The sequence below is a fragment of the Polypterus senegalus genome, chromosome 13 (genome assembly GCF_016835505.1).
Source record: "Polypterus senegalus isolate Bchr_013 chromosome 13, ASM1683550v1, whole genome shotgun sequence".
Classification (NCBI taxonomy): domain Eukaryota; kingdom Metazoa; phylum Chordata; class Cladistia; order Polypteriformes; family Polypteridae; genus Polypterus; species Polypterus senegalus.
The window spans coordinates 130037466-130058710 of record NC_053166.1 but is presented as its reverse complement, the minus strand read 5'-3'; the positions used below and the strand labels follow the sequence as shown (position 1 = coordinate 130058710).

Here is a 21245-nt window from a genome sequence, read left to right as displayed (position 1 = left end):
CAATTAGTGATCAGCTGTGCAGACACAGGTGCAAATCACATTCAATACTAAAGGGAGGAAGCTACTCCAATTTCACATTCATTTGTGTGCTAATTAGTAAAACAGAAAAGTAAGCGGTCCTCAAGTTCAGTCCTGCAGACCACCTCAACTGCAGGTGTTCATCCCAACCACTTTCTGCTTTTAACTGGACTCCTGACTTTAATATGCTGTTATTTCCCCACCTTCTGCTCTTCTTTCTGTGTCAATTCAGAAATTACAGAATGGGTTTCTTAGATCTTAGAGGAAGGTAATTAAGTGAGCGGCATGGTGGCGCAGTGGGTAGTGCTAGGAGACTCAGGTTCGTTTCCTGGGTCCTCCCTGCGTGGAGTTTGCATGCTCTCCCCATGTCTGCGTGGATTTCCTCTGGGTACTCTGCTTTCCTCCCACAGTCCAAAGACATGCAGGTTAGGTGCATTGGTGATTCTAAATTGTCCCTAGTGTGTGCTGGGGGGGTGTGTGTGTCCTGTGGTGGGCTGGCGCCCTGCCTGGGGTTTGCTGGGATTGGCTCCAGTAGACCCCCGTGACCGTGTAGTTAGGATATAGGATATGGATAATGGATGGGTAATCAAGAGTATGTATGTGTGTGACATTAATTACTCTTCTTTTCCTTGCTTTTTAAGATTTTTTATGTACTGGTCATTTAAGCCTTTTCTTATTAATTAGCTTAAAAGTGAATTTTATAATGAAGTAGCTACTAGTATATAGTAGCTAATAGTAGCAGTATTTGGTGTCCTTTGCACTGATGTCTGCACTGCTCATCACTTGTCAGTATTTGATTAGTAAACTTAAGGGAGTAAACTCCACAGAAAAGTTGAATTAAAGAGAATATGGTAAAGGAAAGTCAACATTTAAAGATATGGCAAAAAATAGAAATTTATGAATTTTGTTAACATGTAAATATACAAGTACATATTTCTGAATGTAAAATAAGAGAAGAAAAAAGGCACATTAAACAATGAGATAATTTAGAAGTTGACTGAACTGTTTATGTAGTTGGAATGAAGACCTACAGCCACAGTGGTACCCCAGGACTGAACTTGGAAACCCCTGTGATATCGGACTCTGAACAAGCCACTAGTTCTGTGTGAGCTAAAAATAAATGTATATGAAAACAATGCTAATAAATCCCAATTTTGGAAGACACTTTATATAAACTGCCAAAATATACAGTATTCTAAAACTACTATTTAATTAAAGCAAAGAATACACCTAGATTACTGTGTGTGCTAGATCACTGTTCTCTTATAATTTTACAAGAAAATATTTTAAGCATTGTAAACATTACAAAGAGAGTCATGGAGGTGTAGTGGTCACAACTGCGTTCAAACTCATCCCAAATTACTGTCTTGGCAGGGCTTGCCTTTTCTTCTCGTGTTTTTTCTAGATTCACTTGTTCCAATACTCACCTCCTTACTCAAATATACACTCCAACACAAACACACACACACGAGATGTTCACGGTGTTCAACTCATTATAACTCTTAACTGACTCTACATATAAGAAAGTGTGGATATTTTCACTCTTAAAAATGTGGCTTCTTTAATGGGACTTTACTGGGTTGTGTGGTTCCTCACAGAGGCTTTGCTTGACAAAGAAGCAGTTCATCCAGGGAAAGGTTCTTTGCATATTAAATTTGTATTTTGAGTCTGTGGACACCAAAGAAATCTTTAAGATGTAGTTGGCAGGATGCTAACAGATATAAAAAAAAAATTAAAAACCTGAAATTAATTTGTGAGATTGTATGCAGGACTGCGGTGGGTTGGCACCCTGCCTTGTGCCCTGTGTTGGCTGGGATTGGCTCCAGCAGACCCCCGTGGCCCTGTGTTCGGATTCAGCGGGTTGGAAAATGGATGGATGGATGGATGGATTGTATGCAGGAGTTCTATTGAAATCAGGAACACACTGGTACTCCATTAATCTATAAATATCAAGTCATAGTTATTTATGGAGCCTGCAACAGGTCTAAATAAAAGTTCTTTCTGGAATCTTCATGTAGATGGATCTTTTTGGAAACTAAAAATGGTTGCCTATGGCATCACTCTGAAGAACTGCTCTGGCATTCAGATGTACTCTTAAAAATGATGGTTCTAAAAATGGCACTTTACTGGGGCTTACACATTACACTCCAAATCGTAAACCTTAGATCTTCAAATGAGCATCTACTTAGAATTCCAAGATCTAAACTTAAAAGAAATGGTGAGGCGGCCTTCTGCTGTTATGCACCTAAAATTTTGAATTGCTTGACAATAGGCATTCGCCAGGCTAATACAGTGAAGCACTTTAAAAAACTGCTGAAAACTCATTACTTTAACATGGCCTTCTCATAACTTCATCTTAGTTAAATCCTGATGCTCTGTATATTCAATTAATTGTCATTATTATTCATGGTGGCTCCAAAATCAGTACTAACCCCTACTTTCTCTTCTGTTCTTTATCAGGCTTTCTGTGGAGGTGATCTGCACCACCACCACCACCTAATCAAAGTACAGTGATGTCCCTACATTGATGGATTAAAGGCCAGAAGTCCACATGACCATCACCATCAAATTCTTCCATGAGAACCCTGAATACAATCAGGACTGATTGAGGTCATTTATGTTAGGTAGAATGCCTAGAGGAGGCTGGGTGGTCTCATGGCCTTGGAACCCCTGCAGATTTTTTTTTTTTTTCTCCAGCCGTCCGGATTTTTTTTTTTTTTTCCTGTCCTCCCTGGCCATCAGACCTTACTTTCATGCTTTGTTAATTAGTTTTCCCTAATTTTAATTATTTATTCTGTCTTGTTTCTCTTTCTTCATCATGTAAAGCACTTTGAGCTACATTGTTTGTATGAAAATGTGCTATAGAAATAAATGTTGTGGTTGGTTCTGTGGTTCCTCGCAAAGCCATTACTTGACAAAAAAATATAAAAACCATCTCATTCTGGCTAGTAGTCTTTCCATATATTTTTGGTTCTGTGGGCCTTGAAAAGATTCCTAATATGTTCAGAAAACAGAAATCTTTAGTGTCCAGTAAACTACCAAGCAGAATTCTGGCAGATACAAAAAGGACATTCAATGTGTTCAACTAATTAATAACTCTAAACAGACTCGGCATAAGAACGTGTGGGTAGGTGATGACTGACATTGTCTCTCAGAAACATAATGGGCCTTAAATGGTATTTTACGGAGTTGTGGGGTTCCTCAATAGAACCATTGCTTCACACAGAAACATTTCATCCTGGGAAGGGTTCTGTGCTTAGAAAAAGGTTCCTAATATGTGGACACCACAGAAATTTTCAACGTGTAGTAAGCAGGATACCAACAGATCAAGAAAACCTGAACTTGGTCTGTGTGATTGTATGCAGCAAGAGTCCTTTTAAAACCGGCAACTCATTGGTATTTCACAAAACTTTTATCATCTAGTCATGGTTATTTATGAAACCTGCTACAGATCTGAATAAATAAAAAGGTTATTTCCGAAATCTTCATGTGGGAACCAAACAAAAAACAATGGTTCCCCTATGGCCTCACTCTGAAGTACAACTTTGGCACCTTTATAATTAAGGGTGTTGGGTCATAAGGAGAAAAGTAGCTTTCATGGAATGGAAGGACATATACGGTCAACTAAATTTAAATATGATTTTTAAATATATTGCATTAACTGGTCGCCATGATCAGAGGCAGTTCCAATTCCTGCCCAAATCTCCTAGTGGTTAAGGCTTTGGACTTCAAACCCGGAGGTTGTGACTTCTGATCCCACTACTGCCACTGTGTGACCCTGAGCATGTCACATGACCTTCCTGTGCGCTAACTGGAACACCAAAAGAAATGTCACCAATTGTGTCATAAATGTTATAAGTCGCCTTGGGTAAAGGCGTCAGCCAAATAAGTAAATGTAAATGATTCGCAGATATTCACCAATTGTGTCCTGAAGGCAAGAACTTAATTTGATTAAAAGGAGGAGTCTTTTTATACGCATTTGAAATCTTTTATTAAGCAACTTACACCTCAGAAAAGAATGTGTGTTTAAAGTTCATTGATATCTGCAGTCATTGGTTCTTATTACTGTATTATCACGGACCCAACACGATTACATTACACTATTTCTTATACTGTACACACTCTTACACTATCCGGGGTGAATCATCTTATTTAAATGTGTCCTTATTTATTAGATTATACAATGGCGTGCGTTCCACCAACAAGCACTTTGTTCTGCCTTACCTTATCTTGAATATAACACTGAATATTCAGGCAGTGACAATCTGGAGTAGCTAAAGTCATATTTGAAGAGAGCAAATGAAATCTTTGTACAAAACTAGAAGATATTGACTAAGGAACTCTGCATACATACAGTACATAAAAATATGTAAATTGCTTTTGTAGTTTTATTATTAATTATTTTGATAGAGTGCATTACGAAAACAACTTGACAAAGTAGTTTAATGAATGCTGCTGGGAAGAGGCAGCTCTTGTATAGGGAAAGCATTAAAGGCGGTGGTGTTGCCAAGTGCTGACTGATAGGAGTTCTTCATTAACAGCTAAAAGCAGGCCTGCTTAGCTGTCACAAAGCGCACCATCGGCGGAGTAGTGCAGCCAGGTGCTCGGCCTCGGCACACTTCTAAAAGGTTATTCAAAATTGTCTGGAAATTTGGTGGGGATGTATGTGGGGTGGATTCCTTTACCCAAGCCAAGGGTTAAAGCTCCTTCTTTGGCTTTAAGTAGGCTAACTTCAGTGTATCCAGCACTTGGAGTTTACAATGAACTGTGCAGTGTTTCCCGATTTTGAAACCAGAGGCACTGAATGTTGTTTGTTGCAATTAAGGGTGGCACAGTGGTTAGCACTGCTGCCTTCTATCTCCAGAACACTGGGCTCGAATGCCACCCTGGCAGTTACCGGTGGGTATTCTAGCATCTTTCCTCATTGGAGGAATAATAATTAATAAATACACATCAGTGTCTTGGTCTCTGCATGGCATCTGTGTTGCTGGGACAGACTCCAACCTTTCTGACTAAGAACTGTAATAAGTGTGAGAGATGGATAGATATTTCATTTAAAATTTACCAGTTGGTCAGTAAGCCGTGATCTCTACTCACAGCGAGGACTCCATCCTTCTGAGCTGCATGTGTCTTCTCTCCACAGTTTTCACCCAACTATTTGTTCTTACGGTCTGAGTTAACTGGAATTTTCAAGCTGCCCATTTTGTCTGGTATTCCCAGGCATCCCATTCGTGGCTTATCAATACATTTTTCTGGGACCATAACTAGAAATTCACACAGTGGAATCAAAATCCATTCAGAAGCCTTCATTTTCTGCACACTTATTGGGTGGTAGATTTAATTTTAAATGAATAAACTGGCCTACTGGTCCATCAATCTACACTCAGTAACCTATAATGACAAAGTGACATCATATTTTCAGAAAAGTTGGCAAATTGATTACAAATCAAAAACTGAAACCTATGTAGACATTTAATGCAGTACTTTTAGAAGCCCATTTGACTGTACAGGTAGTTACAGCTATGAGTCTTCTTGAGTTAATCTCTACAAGCTGTGCAAACCTGGATTTGGACAAATTTTCCCCATTCTTCCTGGCAGGTCCTTCCAAGTTTCTTTGGGGGAGACAGGAAGCTCCTGTAAACGGCCATCTTCAAGTCTCTCCCCACATGTTCTATGGAGTTTAATTCTGGGCTTTGGCAGGACCAGTCAAGGACTGTCAGAGATTTGTCCCAAAGCCGCTCCAGCATTGACTTGGCCGTTTGCTTTGGGTTATTGTCTGGCCGAAAGGTGAATAGTCACCCAGTCTGGGGTCCTGTGCACGCTGGTGCAGACGGAACCTCCATGTATTTGGGTTCATTCCCTCAATACGGACCAGTCTCCCTGACCCGGCCAATGAGTGGCACCCAAATAGCTTGATGCTTCATCATAGGGATGGTATTAGGCAGCCAATGAGCAGTGCCAGGGCTTCAGCAGATATTGTGCTCGAAGTTCTACCCAAAGAGTTCACATTTTGTTTAATCACACCAGAGAATCTTTTCCCACATGCTCTCAGAGTCCTTTAAATCCCATTTGGCAAACTCCAAGTGGGCTGTCATACGCCTGTTACTAAATGGTGGATTCTGTCCAGTTACTCTACCATAAACTCCTGATTGCTGGAGTGGTGCTGAGATGGTCATCCTTCCAACTGGTTCTCCCATCTCAGCAGAAGACTTTAGAAACTATGTTGGAGTGACCATCAGGTTCTTTGTCATCTCCTTGACTAAGACACTTCTTGCCTGATTATTCAGTTTGGCTAGACAGTCAACTCCAGGAGGAGACCTGGTGATTTCAAACATTTCTCACTTATTGAAGTCACTGTGCTGCTGGGAACACTCAAAGCTTTAGAAATGGTTTCATCGCCGTTTTCTGATCTATGCCTTAACACAACTTTATCATGGAGGTCTACAGAGAGCTCCTTGGACTTCATGACTTGGTTTTTGTCCTGACATGCAATGGGACTTTAAGGACCTTCTATAAACAGGTGTGGTGGTCCTTTCTAAATGATGCCCAAACAATTCAGTGGATTCCAATCAAGTTCGAAACACCTCTCAAGAGGAATTAAAGCAAACAGGATGCACCGACCACATCTGAAGTGCCACAGTAAAGGGTCTAAATACTTCAATGAACAAGCAATTTCAATTTTTAATGAATTTCCAAACCTTTCTGATAGCAGGTTTTCACTTTGCCATCATGGGTCATTGACAGGCAAAAATGTATCCATTTAAAATTAAACCTCCAACTCAATCAAGTGTGCAGAAAGGGTTTGAATACTTTCTAAATCCACTGGATTGAGAGAATGCCTGGAGAAAGTAACAGCTTTTATATACTGCAGTCTATCGATGCTCTTGTACAGGGCAATACACGTCTTCCATTTTATTTCAATTACTGAAACTTGTGATATGAGAAACAGTTATTTCAAACATAGTGAATCATCCATTCACTCACTCAGTTTTCCGTTATATCATGGTGGATTGGCTGGAGCTTTTCCCTGCAAGGACTAACCCGGGAAAAGGAGGTCAGTGTGCATGTAATGGCTTGGTTATTGGCTGCAAGCTTCTGGTGCGCCTAGGGTGCTTTAGATGCATGTGGGGAACTTCACAATTCTCTCTTAAATGAAATAATTCACTTTTGAATAGCACGTCCTACAAGCGACAACGCCGCTCTTCATGCTGCACAGTGTCTGTCACATCCAGGCTGCATCGCGCCATTAACTTAAACTTGTTCCCGTTCGTTATATATTACTTTCCATGCGCTGTCCGAGAAGGTCGTCATGAAATTTGAGTGACTCTATCCCCAATGCACCCTCCTGCAACTCCGCCACTCCTACCTTCCCCTTATGCATCTCGAAAAGATGTCAAGTTTAAAAGACTAATTAAACGAATTATTTTATTGACTGTTAAAGGGAGTTGCATCGGTACAAGCTACATGTAATTTGTCTTCCCCTCTAACGATTTGCTTTTACAAAGTGCGCACCCTCTCTTTCTCCATCAGGTTCTCATTGTAATTGCAAACCTCTCGCTCTAACCTTATCCACGAGAAATCAATTGGATTCTGACAGCCAAACCCCCAAACAGCATCAGTTATTCAGGAAGTGTGCCAAAATGAGACAGTCTCGCCCGGTATGGCAAAGAGAAGGAATATCGACCAGCTATTACCATAATCTCCAGAGTCCACTTGACAGCGCTCACGTAGTCCAGGCGATCGCTGCATGGGCGCCGTACTGCAATCTCGTATAATTTACGGAGCTCACAAAAGTATGCGGCACACTGGAGGCTTGACCGCAAGTAATGGCGCGGACTACTCATACCGAGGAGGAGGAGAAGGCGGCTGCTGCTGCCTCGATCACCGATATCGACTTATAACTCTAATCACCGCCTTCCAGAGCAACACTACTGGACTGGAAAGTGAGGGCCCGCAATCTACCCGTCCGATCCGAGCGCTATACAGCACCGGTCCAACTTTGTGCTGCTATCGATTTAGTTGGCTTTAACGACGGACTGCTCTACAGCAGGAATTGATGCATTTCAGACTTACACGCTACCAGTCAGTTGTTGGCGACTGTACGGCCGTTGCCGTTTTAGAAGCGAAGCACTCTTTGTGTAGTTTGTATATATTTAAATTAAAATTAAAATAAAAAAGGAACTTCATCATGTTAACTGATATTGCACGTGCACCTCAGCGGCTTCTCGTTTACAAAAGGACGGGTAACGTTTCAGTAACAACTAGTGCGTAAAAGTGCAAAGCCCGCACCTTCACTTTCCACCAAAGTCGCTATATACTGCACTAACATGGACTTATCTTCAAGATGATATTTTTAATAATAATAAACAACAACATTTACGGTATTTATGTTATTATAACACTAGAAAACCCGCTTCATGACGATTCTGCTATACTAAACATTTGGGTACCCCATAAAACAGCTCCTGGATAAAATATTAATGAATACAAGTCTGTGTTCTTGATAGGCTAAAGAGGAAAATGATGCCGAAACTCTACCTAAAAAATCCTAAAACGGGAAGGTGAATATCCGAGTAGTCGAGATCATCCCACGCTATATTAAATTTAACTCAGGCGGCCGGGTATCATGACGCGAGCCATAAGAAACAAGTGAACCTATCCGATAATGCAGCATGGGCTACTTAAACATTAACACAAGTGAAACGTTACAATATATTAAATATTTGTAACACGATAAAGTCACAGGGAGCGAAGCAATTATCCTAGCCAGAACAAAGTATTTTTACTCAAGGAAGACAGAAGTGAAAATGCTATATAACAGACAGACATGAATGGCACTATACAAGGACAGATAGACCGATAACTGTATTCACAATTATGAGAGAATTAATATGAAGTGGATGTCATTGTTAAGGTCGTCGACTCCAAAGCGTCATTACATTTATACAAATGAAGTTTGATTACTCTTGCTGCGCTAAAAAGGACAAGACTTTTTCACTCCTCTGACTATTACAATAAAAATAAAGAATCTGAGAACACTATATATTAGATAGATCAGTGACACAATTTGCTGTAAAGTCTGCATATCGCGTGCATACAAAACGTATGCATTGAACACCAAGGCACACATACAGACGCGTCTAGTGGTGCAAATTGTAGAGAACAGCACTTACCTCATGTATACGAGCAACATAAGCAAGAAAGTAGAAGAATAAAGTCCAGTAAGTGCCTTTCAGGGAAGCTCTTATCCGTCCGTTTCGGAATGTTCAAGAGTTCAAAAATCAGTTTTCAGTAAATGTTGCCTTGCATTAAGGTTCTATTGCGTGACAATACGAAATCGAAATCGAGTGGCTTCTTCTGTGCCGTTTCTATATCCATAGGTATTTTACAGCTGGAGCCCAAAGTCATCCACAAGTCACCGAAAGCGCGGCGTGAAGGAATGTAAAGAAAGCAAAGTCGCGGCCGGTAAATGAAATCCACGTGTTCACTGCCAGCTTCCGTACAGCACAGGCTTCAGCAGCATGCCTGTAGAATCACAGCACCTTTCAGATGACAAGGACCCTCCATTCTTAACTGTCTTGAATCACGCTTGATTGGCATGCAGTGCCCGTCCCCTTCATTTAAAGCATCCGCCTGTTTGTCTTCATTGATTGGCTTAAGTTGTGCGCTTGTCCTTTCAGGTCCCTTTAATAGTCTACCGTGCCCATTCAATAACCAGACAACCAAAAATAAAACAGCTTTCTGGAGAAATGACCCTTTGATGGTTTCCGTGTTCGAGTTCCTCTTTAAATACCTCAGTCTTCATAAAGAGTTTCCCAAGGCTTCCTTTGCCCTGACTAGAAACCAAATAAATATTCAGAAGCCAAAGGGCCCGCTACGGCGTTAGTGGTCACGTTTCCGGGCTGCATAATAATGTTCGGCTACTCGTTGCATCTCATTTTTGCCGTGTCTACTTTTCTGCTGTACGGTAAGTAATAATGTCGCGACAATCTGGCACTTTTGTTTAATTCCCTCCACACTGACCACAGAGACAGAGTAACCCCAAGGTGTCAATATTTAATTATCAGTTCAAGTAATCTAGTCGTCAGAGCGTTGTCAGCGATCAACACGGAGATCCTCTCTGTCGTTTTCCATCTGGGACTCTAACCTCTGTGCGTTGCAGGAATGCGGCTCTTAATTGGGATTTGAGATTCGGTTCCTTTTGCCCCGACACTGGCTCCTGTAAAGCGCCATCCTCTTTCGGTATACACAGCACGATCTATCTCCCCTCAACAAAGCGCTCAGCCAAAGCTTCCAGCATACAAAACAGCTGACTCAATCCACAGACAGCAAATCAAGATAAAAGAGAACGAGGGAAACGGAGACGGAAGGAGATGTGTGCACAGGCAGCACTACGTACCCATTGAATCCCAAGCAAAACAGAAAGGCGATTTTTTTTTCTATCACTTACTCATACGCCTACACATTCACATTCATACAATCGAAAGTGAAGAACTCCGCTATTGTGTTTTATCATTTTAAGCATTAAATAACGCGGCTGACATTGGGATTAACGCAGCATGTAACTCAGACGAATGCAGCAGCTCAAGAATTTTGTCTCGTCAGCGGAATTGTTTTCAATGATAGTTAACTGGCCCTTATTACGAACGCTGTTTGGGAATGGCAATTTACTCCTGGGGAAAGGGGAGGTAGGAATTCAGTCTCAAAGTGAGATAGGAAATATCGTATAATAACCAAAGTCAAGTCTATAATGCAGAAGACTACCGTGAAATGGCAAATAAATAAAAGCGCGCCTGTGATGATGTTGTCTTTCAAGCAGACTTCTAAGGAGTTTTCCACGGCAAAATTGCAATACACAGAGGGAGCTCCCCAGTAGCACTAAATACGCCTAGGGAGTCCGTATCCTGTAAATTACTTTAAAGGAGACCTGTTTAAAGCGATAAAAGTTTTAAGTACTGCCCTTTATAAAAAAAAAAAAGAGGGCATTTCTGATATAACTAATTCTAGAACTGCAGTGCGTTAAATCTGTCTATAAAACGGTGTCGAGCAATGAGAAGTCTCCAGCGCAACTTGGGAAACGGACATATTCTATCTTCAAAGAAAAAGAAAAAGAAAGAAAGCAACAGTGGCATAGACCGGACCTACTCCATGATACTGACGTATTTTAAAGTTGGGACAGAGTGCCTCGAAGAGCCCCTCGTGGAGCGCGCTGCGCACGGACACAGCAAGTTCACGCACTTTAGATAATATTTCCAAGGAGTTGTACAGATTTTTCGCTTTTCTGCCTTTATTTTTACGGTCGTTACATGAATCAAACACCTTCTCTTGACTCCACAGATAAACGTGTACTTCATCAAACACTTTTCGTATTTTATTTTTAAAACATGCCCGGTTGTTGCCATCTGACCCCAACAGTTTTAATTTATTTTCGGATCTTTAAAGGTCACTTGCAAATTGGCATATCATAGGCATCTTTACAACAGTGTGACAATGCAGCGGCCACAGACCCTGGAGTAGAGCTCCCCAAAATGATTTTGATTTCATGTCTCTGTTCAAGCACCATTACTATAATTATCACAGGAACAGACCAGGACAGTTAACTTTGAAATGTGTTATTAATGGTCTCTGTCCAGTTTTGAAACCAATAAATATTTCATTCAGTGTTAACTGGTAACACAAAGCATCGTACTATAGAGGCAGGGAGAAAGCGATAAAACCTGCAATAGTCAAGTCCAGAATAAATTATAAAAGACGTAGAACGACCTCTTCAACTTAATCTACACTGTCTTGCTTGACAAGTGTGCCCTGTGCTCGCAGGGACAGGCTCCAGTAGCCCCCGCGACCCTGCTTTGGATTAAGTGGGTTACAAAATGACATGACTGCTATATATTTAAACAGCTTCTGGAAAAGGCCACATTCACCACCTGGGGACACATAAAGACATTCTATCTATCTATCTATCTATCTATCTATCTATCTATCTATCTATCTATCTATCTATCTATCTATCTATCTATCTATCTGTTTTATATAGCGCCTTATTTATCTATCTATATTATATAGTGCCTTACATATGTATCTATCTATCTATATTATATAGTTCCTTACAAATCTATCTATCTTATATAGTGCCTTACATATCTATCTATCTATCTATCTATCTATCTAATATAGTGCCTTATCTATCTATCTATCTATCTATCTATCTATCTATCTATCTATCTATCTATCTATCTATCTATCTATCTATCTATCTATCGTCTTAAAAATAAACGTGGCGGAATGGTTCTTCGCAATGTTATGAGGAACAATTTTTGTTCCTCAAAGACCCATCCACATGAATGTTCCAGAAAGAACCTTTATTTACTCAGATCCGTAATTAAGCACCATGGAATAAATAACCATGAATAGATGGTAACAAATGTGTGAAATGCCAATGGGTTATATTTTAACAGAACTCTTGATGTATTGAATAACATAGTCTATGTCCATGTTTCTTAATCTGCTAGAGTCCTGCTATTTAGCCTACCATACGTTTAAGATTTCAGCTTTTTGTGCATATTAGGGAGTTTTTCAATGGACAATTAACCAACTTCATTATCAAAGAACCGTTTCCAGAATAAAATGGTGTTTTGTCAAGAAATGTTTCTAACAGGAACTACGCACCATAAAATGCAATTAGAAAAACGTTATTTTTAAATAAGTATCTATCTATCTATCTATCTATCTATCTATCTATCTATCTATCTATCTATCTATCTATCTATCTATCTATCTATCTACTGCCTTTCATTATCTATATATCAGCTTTCAACACCATCTTTTTCTAATATAGTGCCTTTACTATCTATTTTAAAGTGCCTGTCATTCGTATACAGTAGTTTCACTTGAAGTGCTCACTATAAACAAAGACTTCAAATCCAGCAGTCAATGCAATTCATTCATGACTTGTGCCCTGAACCAAAGTAATACAGATACTCCGAATGAAATGCACGTTAATTTAATAGCTGACTAAATGCCATTCATTTGATTCTAGTGATTTATTTTTTAAGTGTAGTATGGCGAAGATGAATCTGTAAAAACCCGACTGCATGTTTTCCACGTCTTTCACTTTTTCTTATAGAACACACCACTTCGTAAAACGGTAGTCTTCACCTAATAATAGAGACTGTCTTTTTTCTCCTCCTTTCAGGCACTAATATCACTTCTGACGTTGCCCGTGGCACTCTCAGTCTGGCACACACTAAGACTTGCCCGCGAAGTTTTTGCGGGTGCTTGTCGGGCACGACGATGAGAACTGCCGCTGGGATGCGAGTGCAGCGTTCATTACAATGCTGATCTGGTGTTAATGCTTGCATATCACTTTGACATTTTTCCTCTTTACAACTAAATGTGTATTTTATACCCTCCTTAAGAGCAACATCAATACTGTATGATGGATAAAAAAAAATCAAAGCGTATCGGCGACACTGTTACTATAGCAACCAAATTATATTACTCAGAATTCTCAGTTTTTGCGTTTGAAGTTTTCAGCGGGCTGATCTGAGGTGTTGTTTGGCCACTGAATGACATTTGGAAATATGAATCTAGTTGGATCCCGCAAAGAAACGTTATAGCGAGATATATCAGGTAAACCGAGAGGTTCATCACTGCCCGCTGTGGTTTGAAATTTGTTTCTATGGACTTTAAGCACGATATGCCCTGACAGCATACCTCTGAAGAAACCAAGGTTTCAGCTGGTAGCATCCGTTATCTGAAGACTTGAACCAAACAGAGGTTCTAATCCAGTCACATACATTTTGGGCTCATGTGGCGAAAGAGTTGTCAGTGAAAAGCCCCTAAAACTGTTGTTGTGCTGCCTATATGAAATAACCAATTTAATTGAATGTAATTCTAAACACATTCTCCTGTTATGTGAGGAATACTGTAGAATTCCATCAACCTATCCATCTATCCATCCATTTTCCAAACCTACTTACCCTGAGCAGGGTCATGGAGGAGCTACCTTAGAATTCCTTCTAGTGGAATTAAGCCTCTATAATTCTTAATATACACAGTACAGTGTGTATCGTGAATGTGCACACCTCAGAAAACGTATACAGTATACTCTTTAATAACTATCAGCATAAAGTCATCAGGTTCAACCTCACCTGTGAGGACATTAGGTAGATTAGTTCAGGACAGACAAAGTCAGTCAGGTCTCATTTCAAGTTTTGCTTCGGTGAGACTACAGTATTGAAGTGAGGAAATGTCTCCAGCTGAAACTTATTTAGATTGGTATTTTTATCGATGAACAAATAAACGTTTTAGGTCAAGGTATATTCTCTTTATATATAGTGTGTTGTAAGAACGACACGTTCTGTAGTGTTTATATTTCTGCATATACGCGTATTGAAAACTTATTATTTGGATCGTTAAGGTTCAGGGAACATTAAAGTGAACAGTTGTGCATTGCAGGACAGGCTCCAGCTTTTGCGACCCAAACTTCATTAAGCTGGTTTAATAAAGAATGAATGCATGGAAGTGCAACATTGCATAACTGATAATTCAGTGTTTTGCATTACTGTTTGAGATATGTAAATTAACACAATTTAGCAAAATACATGTCGTCTGTGGCACTTAATGATAAATGTCCATAAAACCCTATTGATTATATTCATCCTAAGAAGCCTTTTCATTTACTAAACTAAGGAAACTTTTTCACATATGCAAAATATGTTAGGACATCATTCGTTAGGACTATGCCTGCATTTTTGCTATCTATCCATCTATCTATGTCTTTCAGAGTGATCGATCTGTATTATATAGCATCTTGTATAGTGCCTTTCATATCTATCTATCTATCTATCTATCTATCTATCTATCTATCTATCTATCTATCTATCTATCTATCTATCATCTATCTAATATATTACAGGAACAGGTAACTTGTGAGGACTTCTTTCAAGTCAAAATCCAGGGTTTCTGCACCACCATGCATAACACGCTAGATAATTTTGGAAAAGGAAAGGCAATAAACCCAATACACGTACATATTTCAAGATGAAACTAGCAGTAGTATGCAGTAATTTGTTTTAAGTAGTCCAAGCTAGGATAAAATAAATTAACAAATCCGAATATAGCTGCAATATATATGTATTTTTGATAATCACAGTGTGCAGTGTAAAGCAGGATTTTAAAAAGTTAGAAAATCTACCGTCTTAGACTGTATAACTCTATTTATGTGGCACTTTTTCCTAATAATCTATAAAAAAATGTTTTTTGGGGAACAATATAGGAAGTAAAGATGAGAATAAAATGTTCTTAGACTGCATTGCTAGGAAAGGGCAACCTTTTAAGATGCTCCCAGGCTCTATTTGACTTAGCTTCTATGAATATAAATGAACTACATGCACAGAAAAGGAAGCCACAGGTTCCCAGATAAGAACTTATTTTGAAAGGCAAAGATTTAATTGATGGCGCAATCTACTTCAAAGCTCTTTTTCTCTTCACCTCTCAAAAATTAAGTTTACAAATCTTTAAAACATCACAAAATGGAAAATTCGGGGCTTTATATATTCCTGTAGATTACAAGAACATTGCACCGTGTTTAAAACCCTTTTCAGACTTGCCACTGCGTTTTATGATAAATCTCACAGTGGCGCATAATGTAGGAGTGCATGTCGCCCTTTATGAACATTGCAAAGGAAATGAGCATAGCGTTCAGGTCTGTCATTCCTGCATGAATACACTATTTGTAGTTCTGGTTAATTCATGTATGATTTCTAAACCATTAATTGTTATGCACCCGTATTACATCTCTTCATTCATTCATTTATTCATTCATTCATTTATTTATTCATTCATTCATTCATTCGGTCAGTCAGTCAGTCAGTCAGTCAGTCAGTCAGTCAGTCAGTCAGTCAGTCAGTCATTTATTCATTTATTTATTCATTCATCTAAAGTTAAGCTGTTAGTCGCTGCTAACGATGCCTAGAAAATGAAATGCAAATTAAGTAATATCATCGGTGCATGAACGGTATAGCCAACTATTTCAATTTTGTAAAATGCACTTCGAGTTTGAACAAGTTTCACCTCTTTTTCAGGAAGATGACAATTGTAATATTTGACAAATAAAACAAACATTTTAAATCATAGCCAAATAAAAATCACAAATTCAACACATAGAATCGCAGAAAAAATTATATTTTAGATATCGCCACTTACAGTATTCGCCATGGCAAAAGATGCCAACTACGAAAGCTTAGAACTTTGAGCAAATAAAAGAATGTAGGATATAAACGGACCGTCTGATAATCTCGAGCGCACTTTCAAGACAAAAGGCTTCTTCCTTTAGGCGGTAATGGGAACGAAAGCCTTGTAAACTTTTCATTTGTAAAAAAAAATGTTGACTTCCGCATTCAAAGTTACGTCATTTAACTAAAGACACTTTTAAAGACATATGACTTTTTGAAACGTTTCATCATAACTTTTAATACACTTCATCTACTGTATAGTCTACCTAATACCGTGTGTGAAATTGGATGGTCAGGAAACAGAAAGGCTTGAAGCGAACTCTAGCGGCACGAAACGCTATCCGCCCCTGTGGTGCTGAAATCTGACTGTAATTAAAGAACGCCTAGTACTATTTTGTTATTGCACACAGCTTAACAACGCCCTTTAAACAGATGCAAATGTGTACCTTAAAACGGAGAGAATGCACAAAACATCGCAAACACCAGTAACACTAACATAGCACCATGTAGATTCGGGTAAACTTTTAAGATACTTCTTCAATTGCTAGTTCAATTTGGACACCTCAGTGTTTTTCAGATGTGGTCTCTGATTACCACGACATATGTTATAAAAAAGAAGCCAGATGAAAAGATCCATGTCCTGTACATTAGCTTTTAAACAAAACGCTTGGAGAAATAAAGTCAAACAGCGATCTCTGCTGGGTTTATTTTATAGGACATACAATTAAATGCATATATCTGGAATATGAAAGTAACACAGAAAACATATTTAATATCTTCGGCTGCATATTTTCCGGTCATCGGCGTTTCAAATAAAATAAGCATGATGTACAACTTCTCTAGGCTCGGGATCGGACATCGCCTCTCTCCGCTCACGAAACAGATAGCAGCATGTCTTATTTTTCCTTCGTATGTAATGTAACTGGAAAGCCAATACAGAAGGGAAAAATCGAGGTGGTTTCCGGGCTAAAATATTCTTTTTAAATCTTTACTGCAGCACAGATGTGTATCGACGGAGAAGCGAAGCGGCAACAACCCTCGGCGCAAGCACATTCAAAAGACGATCTTGCTTACCTTTTTTTTTCTTTTTCTTTTCACAGCAGGCAGGGTAACCAGGAGTTTCCAGGTCACATCCAATTCAAGGGAGTTTCGATGTCACTCGGAACCCCCAAGAAATATTCACGGAAGACAGCGAATTTCTAGCCGAAAATCCAGGGCTGTTCACGGCCTGAGAATAGAAAGAGCTGCAGCTCCTCACTGCGTCAAGCGCGAACCTCAAAGATCCATTAAACAGAAGGTGATTAATTCAAGGCAAAACCCTGATTGAAAGCTCTGTTGCTCCTTGCTTTTATTTATTCCGCACAGATCCGGAGTCAGGAGTATCCATCGCGCTTCGGAGACGCTGAGTTTCTCTTAAAGAACGGAGGTGATACCACATTTTAACTGTCGTTATAGTGGTTTAATATTCAAACTCATAGATAGATAGATAGATAGATAGATAGATAGATAGATAGATAGATAGATAGATAGATAGATAGATAGATAGATAGATAGATAGATAGATAGATAGATAGATTGCGAAAGCGTGGTGATCCTAAAGTCTTTTAGGACAGAAGTTAAATCTCCTAATCAGATTGTATGACATTCACTGTCTATAAATGGGAGTAAAGTTGCTGCACGGGATCCTTACATTGGAATTCTTATTTCAAATTGTGTGTGCCTGACGAAGAGCACTTCAGTGCCACTCTATTTTTTTTTTTAAATCGAACCCACATAACATTATGCACAACGCCGCTGTTTTGTAATATATTAATGCGGAGGAATACTACATGTTTCATTTTTGGTTCATGGCCACACTGTCTTTCATGAACCAGTTAGGTGGCAGGTTCAATTAGACAGCATGAATTGGTGTGCCATGCCTCCAGATTGAGGATGATTAAACATGATGAAGAATGGCATGCATATATATAAATACCATATATATATATATATATATATATATATATATATATATATATATATATATATATATATATATATATATATATATATATATATATATATATATATATATATATAGTACTGTGAGTGATTTTTATTTTTATTAATTAACTTTTTTCTCTGACGAGGTGAAACATTCGCAACACTGTGTGTATTATTAATTTGCTGGGTGTAATTGGCACGCGTGTTTTTTCCCAATGGAAAAATCCGCTTGACCGAAAGTATACAATTTCAACAGTCAATTAACTCTCTAATCAATGTTCATAATGCAAGCAGTGCCTTTCAAAAGCGAGGCCCTGCAACATCATCAGCACATATTAAGAAAAAGAAAAAATATGTCATACCACTCCCCCTGAGCCTTACACGGAGAATCGTTTAAATGCCACGCCTGGAATACTGAACTTATGGCATCTATGCCTCGTTCAGTCTTAAAGGGGTAACAGGCAACCAGCAGGCTCACAGCTCTGTTAGCCCCATGTGATGTCTTCATAAAACTGATTGTGTTGATGTTCAGCATTTTTAGCAAAAGAGAATGTCCAAATCTCAGCATGGTCAATGTTCTCCTTGTGTGAGTGTGGACACCATAGACGTAGCCAGGGTCCTAAAGAAGGCTTTCAGGTTACAATTAATTCCTGACTATGCTCACGGTTTCATCATAAAGATATCAATGTAGAGTCTATTGGCTTCCTTGCACAGGGCTTGGATGAGTGAGTATGTGTGATCTACCATGAAGCAGTACTCCAGTCTATAGCCTGATACTGGCAGGACTAATTATGTGTTAAAGTATACTGTGGATACTTCTGGAAATTGATGAAAGATATTGGCAGAATAGGATCTGGCGCCTTGCAACCCTTACTTGAAATATGCAGGTTTACAAATGTTGTGTTCTGCAGACATGCTAAAGCATCACATATAGCCCCAAGCAGCTATGACACTCTCCATTTAATTCTTCTTTATTGTTAAGGTACGGACATGGTTGGACAGATCTCGTAATGATTACATCCCCTAAGCCATACCAGTCAGCATTTGCTGCATCTGGACGTAAGCGAAGCATGCTAGGCATCACTTGATGATAATTCGGACAAGGCCGAGTGGGCCTGGTGGTCGAAGCAAGGGGCACGGTTGACGAACAACATAAAAACTCGGAATAGGCTTGATGACGGGCTCTTAACTAGCCTCACATATAGCCTCAAGCAGCTATAGTTAATTTTACGTAATACATTAGTATTAGTATATGTGGCATTTCATAGATATAGATCAAAAATGTCCACAGGGTGTACACTAGGGTGAAGACTGCCAAACTTCACGTAAGCAATAGTGACTAAAGATAAAAAGTTAACCCTGGATGATACCAGACTGTGTTTGCACTGGTTTTATGTTGAATATGCACTGCTGCCAGGTGTTCCTTGCGTGGAGTTTGCTCTGGGTGCTCCTACAATTTAAAGACAGTCAGGTTATGTGAATTGGCCTTGATAAATTGGCTCTTATGTTGTGCGTGTGTGTCGGTGTGTACTGTATGTGTTCATTCTGTGGTGGGCTGGTGTGTCCTGTCCAAGTGTTCTTCTTGCTTTGAACCCTACAGTTTCTGGGATATGCTTTAGTGCCCTTGATTAAAAGGTTAGGAAGATGGATGAATATGTTAATTGTTCAAGGACAAACACTGAGTGTGACAACAAATCACAGAACTAAATGAACAACCACAACGACAAGCAAAATATCAGCAAACTGTTTTATAATTCCTTTCGATAATGAGTACCATCCTAAGGCACTTTATAATTCCCTTATTTCAATACTGCTTCAAATGTAACTCCGGCAGGTGAAGCTACTCACTTGGGGTCACACTTTGAGGTACCGCTGATGATCAAAGTGACAGCCATGTACTTTACAGTCTGACACTTTAGCTGCTAAAGGGCCACACAGCAGCAGCACTTCAGGAAAGGGAAAAGGGCCATCTTGAGGCCATCTCACTTGTTGAACGGGTTTCTAACAAGGTAAGCAAGTACCTTGAGACTGCAGGGTCTCAACAAAGATTCCGAAATAGCCAAGAGAGCCAATATCATCAAGACAGCCAAGGGGTACTGTGATCATGCTGCTTGGCATGTGCTACACCTCTGGCAGTGGCACTGATACATATTAGGGGGGCACCCACCACTGTTCAGCGTAAGAGGCATGTCCAGGATCAGCTCAAAGCTTTGAATCAGTTTTTTTTACAAATGATAGCTCAGGATTCAACTCACTGAGGCCTGGGAGGGAGAGTGCATTTTATCATTTTATTTTTTTTAATAATCCATTTTGAAGCACATAAAAGTACTGAATGATTTCAAGAGCGAGCCTTACATTTTCAGTCACCGTTCTGATGTTTTGCCCTGTGTTGTGTTTTCATTTATTTATTTTTGGTGCAGAAAACAGGTTCAAAGAAAGGGTGACTCAGTGGTTGGCACTGCTTCTTCCTGGGCACGGCATCCTGGGTTTGAATCTCACATGTGGTCATTGTCTGTGTAGAGTTTGCACCTTCTACCTGGGCCTGTGTCGGTTTCCCACATATCTAAAACATGTAGGTTAAATTAATTGCCAACTCTAAACTGGCGTGAGTGTGAAAGCACATGTGTGTGTGTGTTCTGTGATGGACTGGTGTCTCCCAATTTAAAATCCAGTGTTGCAGAGATAGCCTGTGGTTATGCCAATGCAAGTTCAATAAAAGCAACTCATACAGCCATTTTATGAAACCACTTTTACATCTGCAGGTTTTCAAAAGGGTCAGAGTTTGCCTTGCCAACACAAAAAAAGATCATCCTAATGGGGATGGTAGTTGACTCAATGGCACATTCAAAAATGGCACCTTACTGCACTATTGGCACATAGACTTATCTTGGTCAATTGGAAGAATCCTAACTCACCTCTGTTAAGTCAGTTGGGTAACTGATGTCATATACTATTTGAAACTGGGAAAAATCTAATTTGCACTTAGGGGATCTGTACAAATTTTTTTTA

The 21245-nt window shown here is 39.4% G+C and overlaps 1 protein-coding gene across 3 annotated transcripts in view; it reads right to left on the bottom strand.

The window, feature by feature from the left end:
- elfn1a (extracellular leucine-rich repeat and fibronectin type III domain containing 1a) overlaps positions 1-17718 on the bottom strand; it is an 858957-nt gene extending 841239 nt beyond the window's left edge. For 2 of the 3 annotated variants that reach the window (XM_039774325.1, XM_039774323.1), the window contains exon 1: positions 9192-10388. The gene's annotated coding sequence lies outside the window, so the exon portion shown is untranslated. Of the gene's footprint in view, positions 1-9191; positions 10389-17327 lie in introns of those variants that run through there. The other variant, XM_039774324.1, reaches the window with a different exon arrangement.
- Positions 17719-21245: the final 3527 nt, after the last annotated feature.